Below are 16,511 nucleotides of genomic sequence, written 5' to 3' on the forward strand. Positions count from 1 at the left end.
AGTCATGTCAGGTTGAAAATTTCATCAGTCTTGTGCTACTTACATAACTAAATTGTCAGAAAGCGACAGTCCTTGAAAGGGAAGGCTGCTGTTTACCACCATGTCGGGTAGAATTGAAACAAACAGAAATGGCACAAAACAGAGATGAACAAAAATGAGCAAAAGTCAGAGCATGAGGAAAAAGAAATTATTTAGCTACTACTTTGTGTCCTGTGGTAGCAGTTCAACATTCCAAGTCTAAAAATGGTCTGCGGCATCCAAGAAAACTCTTTACCAATTGGCAACATTTCCACCATATGCTCATCATTTCAGTTTTTTCCTGTCACTGGAGAATACACTGAAACTAGCCAATCATACCAACTGTGCCTTTCAGAAGTGAGTCCTCTAGTTCACTATAATAGGAAAAGGAACATAGTGAAAAGATAATCAAAAGAGTATCAGCAAATTTCAAATTATCTTATGAAAAAGATGCAGTAAGGGTTTTATGCGACTATACTTTTAGTAACTATTTAAAATATGAGAGCATCAAACCTCATATTTCACTAATAAAAATATATTGACGTGTGTCATGTGAGATGCATAATTTTATTGTGCTAAATGAGTTGTTAAATTTTGGAAAGGTCTTCCATGTTTTAGTATGATATATGGCATTATAACTGGCAGACATTAAAGAAACCAGTGAAATTAAGACCACAGTACTTAATCTTACAAATTCCTATTTATATAAGTGCATGGAGTGGATGTTGAGACCCTATCAATAGTACATATAATGTGACTATCATAATTTTCACTGCCTAAAGTTACAGAGAAAAAAGTCTTAAGTGAAAAAATGTAAAACCTATATTTAGAGAATAAACATGTCCCCTTTTAAAGCAGCTTGAATTTATTTCTAACTAGCTTAAAATCAGGAATCATATTTTCTAGGACTGACTTGGTCACATTTTTAGTAGCTGTGACTGAGAAATGTTCTCACCTGGTTGCAGAATGCCCCTAAGCAGGATTCTAGCAAGCTCTGACAATGATCAGCTTGTTTGATCTATGGTGAAGAATGGGACCTGGGGCATCTTATGAATTGGCCTCTGCACATTCTTCTCAACTTTTCACATTGATAGGTGGGATCTATCCCCTTACCCACAGAAATCCTGGTGCACTTGTGTAGACTTAGAGGGAAGTGACACCGTATGTTTTCTAAGGCTAGGTGGTAAAAAGTCCATAGAACTTCTACCTGGTTCTTCTGGATCAGTTGCTTTTGGAAAGGTTTTGGTGAACCTTCTTAGGAACCAAGTGTCATGCTGGGGGAAATCCATGCCACACGAAGACACATGTAGATGCTTCAGGTGATAGTTCCAATCTCTGGGTGATTCCACCCCAAGTACCAAATAAGTGAGTGAAGAAATCTCTAGATGATTCTTCCTACTTGGCTTTTCTCAGCTAAGGCCCTAGAGTTTGCAGGCAGGGGCAAGACTTCCCCTTTGTTCTCTTTTCCAATTCCTGACCCACAGATCCATGAGCATCTTAAAATATTTGCTATTTTATGTCACTAAGATTAGGGTGTTATATAGCAATAATGAGAAAACAAACTACTAATTATCAAGGTAATTTCCTATATTAGTGTATTTAGAATTTCACATATAGTTCATTTTATCTTTACTACAAACTAAGAGACAGGTGTTTTTAGTTTGCTTACACATGAAAAAAGAGTTCAGAGAAGAAAGTTTCCTGAGATTACTCTTAACTGGTGGGGTTGAAACTGAAAACCAGGTTTGTCCATGTTTGAAGGCCATTTTTTTTAAGTATTGATTTTTTTTTCTCAGTCATGTTTATAAAGGTGAAAAAAGGAGCCCCCTCTGTTTAATGGGCATTTTAATGTTTCTGAAACACAATATCCTAGACACCGTCAAACATGATTCAAATGAACATTCTATCATTTCAGTCAAAAAATACTTTTGCATAACATATTCTGGAGGGAGGGAGGCAGTTACTGAATTAATATCTCAGTTAGTCTGATACTGACTTTTAGTAAATGCTTTTGTCATGCTTTTTGAAAGGATAAATGAAACGATTAACCAGCTCATAGTAACTTAGTAGTACTACTAAGTAGTAGTACTACTACTTAGTTGTAGTGTTCCTTGAGGAACTTTCCAAGAAACTGATGCCTTTACAGAACTATGTAATTATCTTCCATTATCACATTTGTTTCTTTTCTGCTCTGTTTATCATAAGAGGGATAAATACTCCTCTCATTACTTCAAGTTAGTAAGGTTCCTTATTTAAGTGGATACTTACTTAATATTTGTTGATAATGCCTTAAATTGGAACACATAGAATGTGGATTCAGAATGAACAAGAATTCATGAACTATATCAATAAAATGAACTTGAAATGACTCTAGAATAAAAATAGGTGTCTTATAGATCTCATTAAGCTACTATAAGATTTAAAAAGGCAAAACAGGCGACACTTTTAATAGTTTGGAAATTAATATTAATAAGAGACTTTTACATGCAGAATTTTAGCAAAATATTTCCACCTTTAAGGAAACAGTACTTGTGTTGATTGAAGTCTTTTATATGGGTATTTCTTTCTATGACACTAAAAATCAGGTAAGTAAATAAAAAGAGGGGAGTGTAATTCAATGCAACTAATTCAATACATCTTATATTATTACTAAATTATTAGGTTAATGATGCTTTTAAGTGAAAAGTAGCTTCAGTAGGTCATAAGGGCTAGTAAGGTTAAGCACTTAAACTGATGGGAAACTGACCCATTCATCTCAGATCCATCATGACCCAATCTCATATTGATTTTATTTCATAATGGATTATCTCCATGTTGTGAAATTTCATAGGGGGTATTTTACTGTAAATATATGGACAAAAAAAAATAAATGGAAAAAAATGTGGTCGGTAGTGAAAAGTTCTTTTTTACTAAAGTATACGTGACATATAATATCCTATTAGTTTCAGGTGTGTATTATAATGAGTCAGTTTTATGCATTATGAAATGGTCCCCACCCTAAGTCTAGTTACCATCTGTAACCATACAAAGTTATTACAATATTATTGACTGTATTCCCTATGCCGTAATTACATCCTCATGACTTATTTATTTTACAACTGGAAGTCTATACCTCTTAATCCCCTTTACCTAGTTTTCCTTCCCTCCCAACCCCAAGCCCCGCAGGCAACCAACAGTTCATTTCCTGTATCTGAGTATATTTCTGTTTTGTTTTGTTTTGCTTATTCATCTGTTTTGATTTAAAATTCCACACATAAGTGAAATCATATAGTATTAATCTTTTCCCGTTTGACTTATTTCACTTAGCCTAATACTCTCTAGGTCCAGCCATGCTTTGCAAATGGCAAAATTTCATTCACTTTTATGGTTGAGCAATATTTCAGTGTGTTGTGTGTATGTATGTGTGTGTGATGCATGTTTATATATATATATATATATATATATATATATATATACACACACACACACACACACACATCTATTGATGGACACTTAGGTTGTATTCATATGTTGGCAATTATAAATAATGCTGCAATGAACATAGGGACACATATATCTCATTAGACTGGTGTTTTCATTTTCTTTGGATAGTTACCCAGAAGTCCTGAAGTGCAATTGCTAGATCATATGATAGTTCTATTTTTTTTTAAGTTTATTTATTTATTTTGAGAGAGAGAGTGAGTGAGCAAGCAGGGGAGGGTCAGAGAGGGAGAATCCCATCCAGGCTCTGTACTGTCAGCGTAGAGAGCCCAACGTAGGGCTCTAACTCATGAACCATGAGATTCTGACCTGAGCCAAAACCAAGAATTGGATCCTTAACTGACTGAGCCATCCAGGGCCCCAATTATATTTTTAATTTTTTGAGGAACTCTACTCAAAAAAAAAAACCTCTATTTTTTTTTTTTTTTTTTAGTGTCTGCACCAATTTGCATTCCTACCATCAGTGATTTGTGGATTTTCATAAAACGAACACTATTCCCTTAATTTTGAATTTGTGTTTACCTCTTGCTACACTGAAATTAAATATGGTTCATTAAATAGTTACTTCTTCTCCAGATTCTACTCATCATGATTCAAAAGTCTCAATGATAAATTTGAGCCAGAGTACCTATTGCTATTTACAAAATTGTAAGTTGTAGTTACTATCTTGAGGAGATAACTGATGAACACATTATAAATTGAGTTGCATGTAACAATACATTAACTTACAAAATAAAACTCTGAATGATAGACCTTTAACTTACTATGTGTATAACAATTTTTGAATATTTGTGGTGGGAGAAATAGGAATCATGATAGATAAAGTCATTGATTTATTCTTTTCATATTTTTATTTAGGCATGGTAGATAAGACATTATCTAATTTTAGGGGTTTGTAATATAATTGATGAGTAGAGAGATATTTTAAAAATTACACACTTCCAGGTGTCACAGAAAATTATATAGGGGTTAGAGTGAGAGTACCAAATAGAGAGCTGGTAATTCTTCTTGGGCTTCAGGTCTGAGGGGCACATTAAATTAATAGAGATTTTTTAAAATAAAATATGATTTTTAATTAAAACTTGTCTTATTCATATTTTATCAAGTTTTGTTTTTCAATATTGAAAATAAATATTAAATACCTGTTAACTCCTCACTGGTTTCCCCCTGCTACCCTTACACATTAGCAGCCCCTTACCAACACTATCTGCCTACACAATGAAGCTAATCTTAATTTTAGCATGTCTGAAACAAAATAAGAATGATGAATCAACTACCAGAAGGTCACATCAAGACATTCTAGAAGCAAATTAAAGTGACATTTGCTTAATAAACTCCTTTTTATATTCATGTACTTGCTTTCCTCCATTAAAAGTAAATATTCAGAGACACTATGATTTAACTAAAAAATAACAGTAACATTTTGAGTTCTCTCAATTGAGTCTTATGTCTAAACATATTAGGTTTCACATTTTCCTCATTTTCAATGAAGGCTATTTTTTTATTTTCTTATTTCTTTATTTTCTATTTACTTTATTTTCATAAAGTATAAAAGGCAGATTACTAATGATTTATATTGTGCTATGTAATTGTTTTTAAAGATGAAATTCAGCGTTGCCAGTAATACACATGTTTTAATTCCTCCCCCACCCCCACCCCTCCCACCACATAAGCGTGTCACTTAGAATTTCAGAACTTGCTATAGCGGTTCAAGGCAGTGGGGGAGTCTTGATGTCACCTCCCATGAAAACTATCTTTGAAGAGATGAGACTACCTGGACCACAGCAATGGCTGTGATTTGTGACTGCATATTATCATTGCCAGTGTTTCTGCCTTGGTACAACAGTTTCTAGAAGAGGAGGGGTGTTTCTTCCTTCAGCCTTACATTTTTTTTTTTTAATTTTTTTTTTCCAACATTTATTTATTTTTCGGACAGAGAGAGACAGAGCATGAACGGGGGAGGGGCAGAGAGAGAGGGAGACACAGAATCGGAAACAGGCTCCAGGCTCTGAGCCATCAGCCCAGAGCCTGACGCGGGGCTCGAACTCACGGACCGCGAGATCGTGACCTGGCTGAAGTTGGACGCTCAACCGACTGCGCCACCCAGGCGCCCCCAGCCTTACATTTTGATAAGGGGACTCGATGCCACGGCTGATCTCCCAGTGTTAATTTGGTTGAAGTCTTTGAATTCACTTGATGTCCATTTCCAAGTACATAACACTTCCAATAGGATGGTTGAGCTAGAAGAGATTGTGGTGTCAGTTGCTTTGTACATATCAAAGTAGAATCAACTCTCCATCCAGGTTTTGAAGCAGAGAAGCCTTTGACAAATTCATCCTTTTCCTAAGTTTACAATGACTTCTCTAAGAGGCCTGTCTTTTCCTCCCATTTGCTCTTGGACAGGCATCATAGCCTAGGTCTGCGACTAAGTTATAACTAAAAAAATTCTTGGCCGCAGGAGGCCCTCTGGTAAGTAAATTTGTGGGCACACACAGAAATTTGCTCTTAATGACTGCACCATAATTCTATGTTCTACACGTGTGCTTGCTTATTCAGGGACCTTACTGAAGTTTCCCTGTTGCCCAATATAGGGGTCATTTTCATAATTATGCTGTCAGCACTTGGAAAGAAGTTGTAGGTCCTATAACATACAGAGTTTAGTACATAGGCATTTGTCTATGTTTACTGATGTTGGATCCTGCTGACTTTTGTACTTAATCTGTCAAAAGGTTAAATTTCTCTCAACTGTGTCTTTATTTCTTCTTGTGTTTCAGTGTTTGTCTCATTTGGACAATAAAGATTAGTTATGTATATATATTTTAAATAAGTATATTTTGCCTATTTTATTTTATTTTAGAAAGAAAGTGTAAGTGGGGAAGAGGGGCAGAGAGAGAGAGAGAGAGAGAGAGAGAGAGAGAGAGAGAGAGAGAGTCTTAAATAGGCTCCACACTGAGCATGGAGCCTGATGCAGGGCTCGATCCCATAACCCTGGGATCATGACCTGAGTCAAAATCAAAAGTCAGATGCTCAACCAATTGAGCCACCTAGGCGCCCTTAACTCTATATTAATTATAGTTTTTCTCTTTCAATATTTCAGATTTTCTGAATTAGCTCTTTCTGATACTATTTTTTTAATCCTGCATTCTTCCTTTATTTCCCATGTCTTTATTTCCCTTTATTTCCCATCCTCTTGTTTGTAACTGTTGTGATGCTTATTGGATTCACATGATATAGTTATGTGTGTATCTTCATGTGCTTTTACAATAGACTTTAATGGCCTATTTTTCATAAGTGTTTTTTTTTCATTTTTTTTATAAGTAGTTTTGCCAAATTTTTGGCATACAAGTTTGTTTTTTACTTCTAAGTCTTTCTATATTGACTCCATTTATGCCATAATATTTCATGCTGTGCCATATATAAGTATATATATATATATTTTTCCAACCATTTCCCAGGAATTTGAAAGGATAGACTAAAAAAATAATGTTTGTGTTTACACTTCTAAATTATGTATTTAAATATGTATTCCTCAAATTTCAACGCAAGAATGAAACAATATTTTGTAAAATGAAGAATGCTTACATATACACATCTTTTATCTTCTTCATTGGTGGTAAATATGTATTGAAATGTTAACCATAAATTATTGCCCTTGTTAAGCTACATCTCATTCTGTTCCTCTAAGCACAATCTTTTTTTTTAAACACTTAATTCTATTTGCTAAAACAATGTTAAGTAAGATCAATATTTTTCTATAATATTTTTATTTGTGAATTCTTTATTTTGGTATGTTTCTCATCTTCAAATGGATTTTTTTTTTTTTGAGAGAGAGATAGAAGAGTGAGCAGAAGAGGGGCAGAGGGAGAGAGAGAATCTTAAGCAGGCTGCATGCTTAGCACAGAGTCTGATGTGGAGCTTGATCGCACGACCCGGGATCATGCCCTAGCCAAAATCAAGAGTTGGAAGATTAACCAATTGAGCCACCTGGGTTCCATGGACTTTTTTTTTAATGGACTTTTTAAAGGAGAAGAGTACATGGATGATACCCTTCTTGAGTTTTGTTCTTACTAAACAATGCTTTCCTATGATCTGGGAATACATAAATGATAACTGCACTGGGCATATATATATTTTTTCTTCTCAGATTAAAACTTTGTAGAGATTTTTTTTAATGTTTATTTATTTTTGAGACAGAGCATGAACAGGGGAGTGTCAGAGAGAGAGGGACACAGAATCCAAAGCAGGCTCCAGGCTCTGAGCTGTCAGCACAGAGCCTGATGCGGGGCTCAAACTCACAGACCATGAGATCATGACCTGAGCCAGTCGGAGTCTTAACCAACTGAGCCACCCAGGCACCCCTGTAGAGATGTTTTTTTACTTGCCTTTTGGTATTGAGGATTCTGAGATGAAACCTAAATAACAGCTACAAGGACAAATTCTAGTGTATTTATTAAATATCAAGGTTAAGGAAAGAATCTTAAAAACCATCTAAACCATCCAGAGAAAAGAATATCACTAGCAAAGGTTTCTGCATCCCACTTCTGCTTTCTCATTTGTCCAAGTTGTTTGTATTTGGTCACTATTTTTGGAATTTGTATGCAGGTATTTTCTTTTTCTGAGTAAATTTGATTTGGTGGATATTTTAGTTCATTTGGTGCTACTCAGGGAAAGATGATCTGTGGAAAGAAACATAACCATTCTTCTCAAGAGTTGTATTTTCCTCCTTTAATACAAATATAATAAAATAATTAGAAAATAACATTTTGAAGGATGCCTGGATGGCTCAGTCAGTTAACCGTCCAACTTCAGCTCAGGTCATGATCTCACGGTCTGTGAGTTAGATCCCTGTGTTGGGCTCTGTGCTGACAGCTCAGAGCCTGGAGTCTGCTTCGGATTCTGTGTTTCCCTCTCTCTCTCTCTGCCCGTCCTCTGCTCATGCTCTATCTTTCTCTATCAAAAATAAATAAACATTAAAAAAAAACACTTTATCACAAAAAGTTTGTCTGCAAAGTTTTTTTTTTTTTTTTTTTTTTTTAAATTACAACTTCAAGCAACTAAAATTCCACTTGTCTGAGTTCCTGGAGTTTTTAGATGGGCAAACAGATCCAGAGATTAACCTATGCATTACATATATTCCCCAGGTATTTAATGTCAATGCCAGGAATATAACAGAGTTTTTATGCTACTACCCACAATTTTACCTTCCACTTTATGTTATTTCTCAAATGTACTTGTGAGCTAATATGACCAGTAGAAAAAAAACACCAATTCTGAATTAATTATGGCTTCAATGTAAGTGGAATTTATTGTGATTATACTGGATTCTGATATTTTGCATTGAATGTTCCCAGTTGTTAGAAGTGTTGTAGAGAGAGCTCTTAGTTGTCAGTCTTCTAGAATTTTCTTGGCTGCAGCAGAGAGCTGACTCACCCATGGTCACGTCCCTTCCCAGGGCGACCTCACCCAAAGATGAACTGATATATGGGGTGTTAAGACCCATTCATCTGTTTCCAATTCATGCACCACTGAAGGGCCATCTGAGCTCGGGAACACCCTGTAGTTTTGGGGAGGGCTTTGTTGAGATTGCCTTCACTGCTCATCATCTCTCTCTGCCTAGAGTTGCTTCCTCTTTTTTCCATTCTATAGGTTTTAATGTCTAGGACACTGCCTCATAAACTTCCTGTACCTGAATCTTCATTTCAGATTTTTGGATAACCCAACCCAATTTGAGGACTGAAAAATAACCCTCTTTAGTACTAATATAACTGGATAATTTTTTTTCTTTTTATAGCCTAAATCTATTTGTATCTTCAGCATAGGAGTACAAAAGAACATGCCTTCAATCCCTGAGGTTTATTTGATTTGATCTTTGTGACACTTGTTTGTCTAATTAGCATTTGTTGCATTAAATTCTATGCCCGGTGCTGGTGATTGAGTTTTAGGGACAAAGGTATTGAACCCTGACCTACTGAGAAATTATTAAAAGGTCTTTCCTAGATAAAAATCAGCAATCACATAAATAGACACGAGATTTTCATATTATAATAAGTACTATGAAGGGAAGCATGAGAGAATAAAAAAAAAAGGGGTTGAAGATAGGGTGAAATAAGCTAGGATTAAGAAAGGTCATTTTGAGGAAATGACATAAGCTGAGGATTGAGAGATGAAAAAGACAATTCCAAGGAATGAGAAGAGCACATGCCAAGGCTCTATGACATGAGAATACTTGATATGTATGGGTAACAGAGATTCAGTACGGCTATAGCATGATAAACAAGGCGGGGGTGGGGTGCATGATATGAAGCTATAGACATGGTTAGCGTTAGGGGCTCTGATGTAGGGTGTGGGTTTCTTCCATAAACATTAGGAAGCTTCTGAAAGGTGCAGTGATATGATGTAATTACTTTAAAAATAATTACTCTCTTTTCCATGTGGAGAAAACATACTGGTGGTGGTGGGGGTGCAGGGACTGGAAATATGCAAGTATGTTAGGGACCCATTGGAATATTGAACTTAGGAGTTGATGGTTTTTACTAGCATGGTTCTTACTGAGATTGAGTTGCATGATTTCATTAGAGACATATTTTCAAGTTTGAAATGTAGGACCACAGATTGGATATGCATAGGAAGATAATGACAGGAGGGATGATTATGAGTATATTTAGTGTGTGGGTTGAGAAAATGGCTGGATGGTGGTGTTATTCATGAAAAGGCTTCAGGACAGCAAGGGGATTTCTGAATTATTTGGGAAAGTAGGAGAGGCTGGCTCTGGATCCCATTGAAGAGACTTACAGTAGGAACAGAAACAGTTCTATTGTATAAAGTAGGGTGAAGAAGGACACAAATACAAATTTGTTAAATAGCTTTGCATAGTTTAACAGAACATGAAGCAATATCTGGACCAATCTTTGGATTATGGAGAATAGCAAACTGAGGCTCAGAAACTATACACAACCTGGTAAAATCATCTAGCAAGTCAAGGAACATTTTGCCCATTGGGTTATACATTATTTATTAAAATAGTTCTAATTATTTAAAAAAAATTTTAAGTTTATTTATTTTAAGACATACAGAGACAGCATGAGCAGGGGAAGGGTAGAAAGAGAGAGGGAAACATAGAAAATCCCAAGCAGGCTCCACACTGTCAATGCAGAGCCCAACGCTGTCTCAAACTCATGAACCCGTGAGATCATGACTTGAGATGAAACCACGAGTTGGATACTTAAGGGACAGAGCCACCCAGGTGCCTCAATAATTCTAATTATTTTAATTTATTTGCTTCCTCAATCTTACAGTTGTAAATAAAGTTTTGTTTAAAAATTCTGCCCCTTTTTACTTTGCTTTATCATAACTTTTTGTAAAATTCAGTTCAAATATTAAATTGAAAATGAGCTACTGAATTTTACACTGACAATGCATCCTGAATGAAATTCCAAATGCTAAATGTGTAGAAAAGTCATTTTGATAAGGATAATTTTAATTAGTTGAAAGTTCAAAAGTTTATATTTGTGTATCAATATCATTTTTTAGAAGTCCATTTAAATTATATATGCTGTCAGACTTCTAATTGTATACATATTGTGGAAATATTTTTCAAGTGAAATTAAATTGGAAATGTTAGAATATTATGTAAAAAAAATCTTTGCAAGGAAAAAAAAAGATCTATCCTCTTATAATGGATTACTTTAACCATTTTGGCAGGTGGAAGTGAAAAAGAAGTTAAACACATATCAGTGTGATAAGGAAATGTGTGCTCAGAAATATTTTATAGTTGAAAACAGAATTGTATTACTGCCTTTGTAGGGTTTATTCTTTTTTTTTCCATATTTATGTGATTTTGTCATCTATAGAGATTATGGGAATTTGAAAAATAGCTGAGAGTAAGAAACACTAACATAGCACTTTACTGAATGCATAATAAAATATTTTCATTTTCTCTAAAAACCTTTTAAAAATACGTACCATTATCAGTATAGTTAGGTGAGGGTACTTTATATGTTCAAACTTTCCTGATTCTTCAGGATGAGAATTCTTTTATGATCTGAGGATGACACTGTGATTTTCTTTAGCTTGATTATTTTTTATTTACTCTTTCATTCCCCATCTTTATGTATTTACATTTTATGTGTTGAAGTGCTCTTTATTTTCAAATATTTTATACTGAAACATGAAAAGCACAACTATATAAATGAGACTAAATTGTCATGTATGTCCCATGGAAGTTTAAATGTAATTTTATTTTATCTGGTGTTTACTTTTTTAGTTTCTGAGGTTCTTATCATTGATATTTCAAACAATTTTTCCAAGTGTATCTAAAAATATCCAAATGCTGCTGATTATTTCTTATGATACTCTTAAGGGATATTAATGAAGATTAAAAGAGATTCACAGAGAAAATTAGGCCCCTGAATTGGAGATTGTGTCCCCACTATGGACTAAAAAAGATAATACATGTCAGAGAGGAATAAAGGTAATATATATCCTGGAGGAACAAAAAATCTGCTGCAGCCTGGCTAGCTGCGTGACCTAGGGCAAATTCCATAGTGTGCCCAGACCTTATCTCTTTAATCTCTAATAAGAAACTTTTTGATAAATATTCTAAATATTTGATAATATTCTAAAGGCTTTCTAATTTTATGATTCTAGGATGTCTCCTCTAGGTAGTAGATGGCAGTATCTTTATTTGCATATTGAATTATATGTGGAAGTATTAAAATGGAATTTTTCTGTTCTAAGTAATATTTTGCATTTTTCTCAGTCTCCTTTGGGGGGGTTTATGCAGTTTCCTCAGAAACCAACTGATAGAATGGGAGAGGGGTCATGTCATAGGAACCAGGGATCAAGGAAAAACAACACGAGGGTGCTTTGGAGAAAATACAGTAAGGCTGGGGGAATACTTCTCTCCAACAAAAAGACCAGGGTCACAGCTCTACCCCTTTACAAACCAGTCTGTCCTTAAAATGTCTGGCTACACAGAAGTCCCACTCATTGCTGGGTTTAAAGTAAATCCTTTTCATGTGCACCCTCCTATGGGAAAATAAGAATATCGGGGTAGGTGCAATCCATGAAATGAGGATAATATCTAGTAGACATTCCTAGACTGTAAATCTTAACATACCTCTGAGCCTAATGAGAAGATTTATTGTCCCATAATGCACAGTGAATCATATAGACACTTCTTTGTGATCACACTGAAGAATGGCACTAAATACTAAATACCAAATAGAATTCCCATGATTCTTATAGATGTCATTCATGTGGCATATTTATGCTCTTTTTTTGTCTTATACAGCAATTCATATTCTCCGCTTTTAGGCTGTTTACGAAATTTTGGGGTGTATTTAAATAATATTATTCTATTTAGAAATGCCAGGTAGAAATTATAAGTAGAGAGACTGCCTTGTTTTATACTAAATAGCTTCACCATAAAAATTTTGAAAAATTAACAAACAGACTCTTTTTAGTAAATGAATATTTTTGGAGCTACTTCTGCACAATTTCTCATAGATGATATTGATATTGCCTTTATTAATCTATAATACACTGTTTTCCAAAAATTATTGGAGCATCTTAAAAAATCAGTCTTGTAAAAATAAAGTTAATGAAATAGAAAGGAAACCACAGTCAGGAAATGGAAGGTGGAAGCAAATGTATTAACCATGAGTTAAACAGGGCTTGGGCTTTGGAGGGAGGCAGCCAGAGTTTAAAAGTCTTTTCTGTGATTTACTAGCTCTGTGACCTTGGGTAAGTTACTTAAAATTTCTCAATTTCAGTTCAGTTGATGCTGTTACTGGCAACTTCATGGAATTATAACAAATATTATATAAAAGACTTTGCTTAGTGTCTGGAAAAGCAAGGTGATATGATTTATAAGATTATTAAATGCTAGCTATATTTTTGTTAATATTACCATTATTATTATAATAATTATGGTATACTCCTTTATTGACAATGAAATTTAGACATAAAGGGCTCTCAATCTTAAAAGTGTATATTAATCACTTGGGTCTTATTAAAGTGCAGATTCTGATTCAGTAGGTATGGTTTCTGAGAAGCACCGGGGGATGCTACTGCTGATGCTGTTGGTTCACAGACCACACTTTGTGCAGTAGTGAATCCATATACATAGAATGTCATGATTTCATCAGAAGTGAAAGTATGTCAGTTTCTCAAATAAAACAGAATTATAGATTTAAAGACTAATCCCTATGCTTTCCCTGCTTATCATTTCTCTCTCACTGCTATAGGTACAATTCATACTAAAAGCAAAGAAAAAATCTGAAATAATCTTCCTATGTTTATTTATTCAACCATCACTGGATTAGTACTACTGGTTACTTGCTGTAGGAAATAGAAAGATGACTTTGACAAAGCTCCTCAAGCATCTATCTCCCTACAAGTTTATTTTCAGAAGAATCCAACAAATTACATAAATAACCATAAATCAAGAGAGAAATGGAAAAGTGCAATAAAATATCTAGACAAAATGATAGAGATGTTCAGAATATGGGGAAATTATCTTAAAATCATGTGTACATGTAATATTAATTTAGCAACTTTTTCTTTCTTTTTTGAGACAGAGAAAGAGTACAAACGTGTGTGTGTGTGTGTGTGTGTGTGTGTGTGTGTGTGTGTGTGTGTGTGAGAGAGAGAGAGAGAGAGAGAGAGAGAGAGAAAATCTTAAGTAGGTTCCATGCTCAGAGTGGAGGATAACGTAGGGCTCAATCCCATGACCCTGGGATCATGACCTAAGCCAAAATCAAGAGTCAGATTCTCAACTGACTTGACTGAGCCACCCAGACTCCCCAGTTTAGCTATTTTTTTTCTAAGTAGCCCTCAGCCAATTGTCAAAGTGAATTTGGAGGCTTCCTTATATCTTACCTTAAGTAGCCATATCTTACTATTTCTTTAAGTTCTCAGTTTATGAATACAATTAATATAATATGAATAATTGATCCTTATTTATCAGGAACTATTCTGTGTGCTTTATTTATGTAGGCTGATTAACAGTTAGTGTTATTTTCCTTATTTTACTGATGAGGAAGCTAAGAATTAGAATCATTAAATTAACTCAAAGTTCTGAAATAGCCCTTGTTTATCCCCTCCCAAAAGGCTTGTTTATCCCCTCCCAAATTGTAATTATCCATTGGCGCCCGTTCTTTTTGAAGTTACCTCCTGCTATGCTCTCATCTTTTCATTCTTGTCATCACAGCGTACCTCTCAGTTTCTTCAAGTAACCGCATTTTGCAAGATGATTCCATCTTGCATAGCAGATCCTCGGATATATTTGTCATATGAAGCAAATGGACTGAATATATAAATGCATGCTAAATTTTAGTGAATAATAGGCTAAAGATTTATCTACTCCTCTGGCAAATATACTTATTTTTAGTAGCAAACCCCTGACACATTCAAAGGCATGACTCCAGGGGTGAAAATTTTAGCTTATGGGAGAAGATATTAGGCTGTAGTATGTTCTAGATACTGCATATGTCATTCCAGTGATGACTCACTTTTATAGCACTGAGGCATGCTCCTCTGTCTCCTACATGAGATCAATGCAATGCATTTTATTATTCGAGTTGTAAATGAATACCTCTGTTAGTCAGGAAAATAAAAAGTGTGGAAAACATAAAGATGGTTCCTATAGAGGTCCTTTGCTAAGTTATCTGTTATTTTTATGTTATACTTTAAGTTATACTTTAATGTATGGAGTTATGAATTATAAGCTTTTCCAGATCTATTCAGAACAAGCAGGTTGGTTTTTTATCTCTTTCAGAAACTTCCTGATTTTTGTGGAATATTTTTTTCCTAACTGCTTACTTATTTATAGTCCTTTCCCTAACTCCACTTCATGAATTCCTGTACACACATAAAATTGGTTTTAAAAATTCAAACCATTTTAGGAGATGATTTTGGCTATACAAAATGATTGGGTGTGAGCTGCCTCAGTCATTCTAGGTAGGGCCTGGCTGTGGGGTCATTTCTAATATTTCAGAAAAATCCTGATCTTAGATGGTATGATAGCCTCTTGGCTATTTTTCCAAACATATTTTCCCTTGTTTCCTCTTCTTTCCTCTTCTTTCTGATATAAAAGTGAACACTTGCAAGCTAAAATCCAATCAAATGTGGACGCATGTGTTGCTATGTGATGGTTCCCAGTAAAAGTAGATAAGGGATTTTATCATAAACTAAAGGCAAACAGACATTCCAGAAATGAACTAGAGTATGAGATTGGTTCATGGTAAGAAGACTTCACTGGAGAGTTATTTGGCACAAACATTTTCACTACAAAATCCATTAAAGTCAGCTAAAAATTAAAATCACTTTAAGGAAAAATAGAATAAAGTATGTGAAAATGTTACACTCTCTGCTAAGATTAATACTATTCACGGTGTTGAAAGGTTTGTGGTCTTGCCTTTGAGGAAGCTGAAAGGTCAGAAACCACAAAGATGCATGTGTGCTGTCGTTTGCACAGTTACTAATTGTTCTCGTTATTTCCATAATGAGATGTACTATTTCAACAGAGAGATCCTCTTGAGAGTTCGTTTTAGTGTTTTCAGGCAGGCAGCTCTTTTGCTTTCATGTTATGGCCTTGGCCAAGAAGTTCAGATAGACTTTCCATTTATTCAGTAAGAATGCATAAATGTGTTATTCTGTTGTTAGACTGTAAATTCCATAAAGTCAAGGACCATATCAAGTTTGAACACAATTATACACTGCACATTTTGCACAAGGTTTGCACATACTTTTTGAATAATTGAAGGAAAAAATAAATCAAGTTTAACCAAATACTTTACTCCCATCTCTGGTGCAGAACTCTAGATTGATAATGTATGAAAAACATAACATTCAGACAAAATCCTTCTCCTTTAGAATCTTATTGTCTAGTTGAATAGATGAAACATATACACATCAAATTTTAAGGAGAAATAATTACAATTTTATAAGTATATGAAAATTTAGCATGAATCTGTTCGTTCAACACATTGTATAAAAACGTTCTTTTATCT

Source organism: Herpailurus yagouaroundi, unplaced genomic scaffold, assembly GCF_014898765.1.
Source record: "Herpailurus yagouaroundi ecotype Mexico unplaced genomic scaffold, PumYag 162, whole genome shotgun sequence".
Lineage (NCBI taxonomy): Eukaryota > Metazoa > Chordata > Mammalia > Carnivora > Felidae > Herpailurus > Herpailurus yagouaroundi.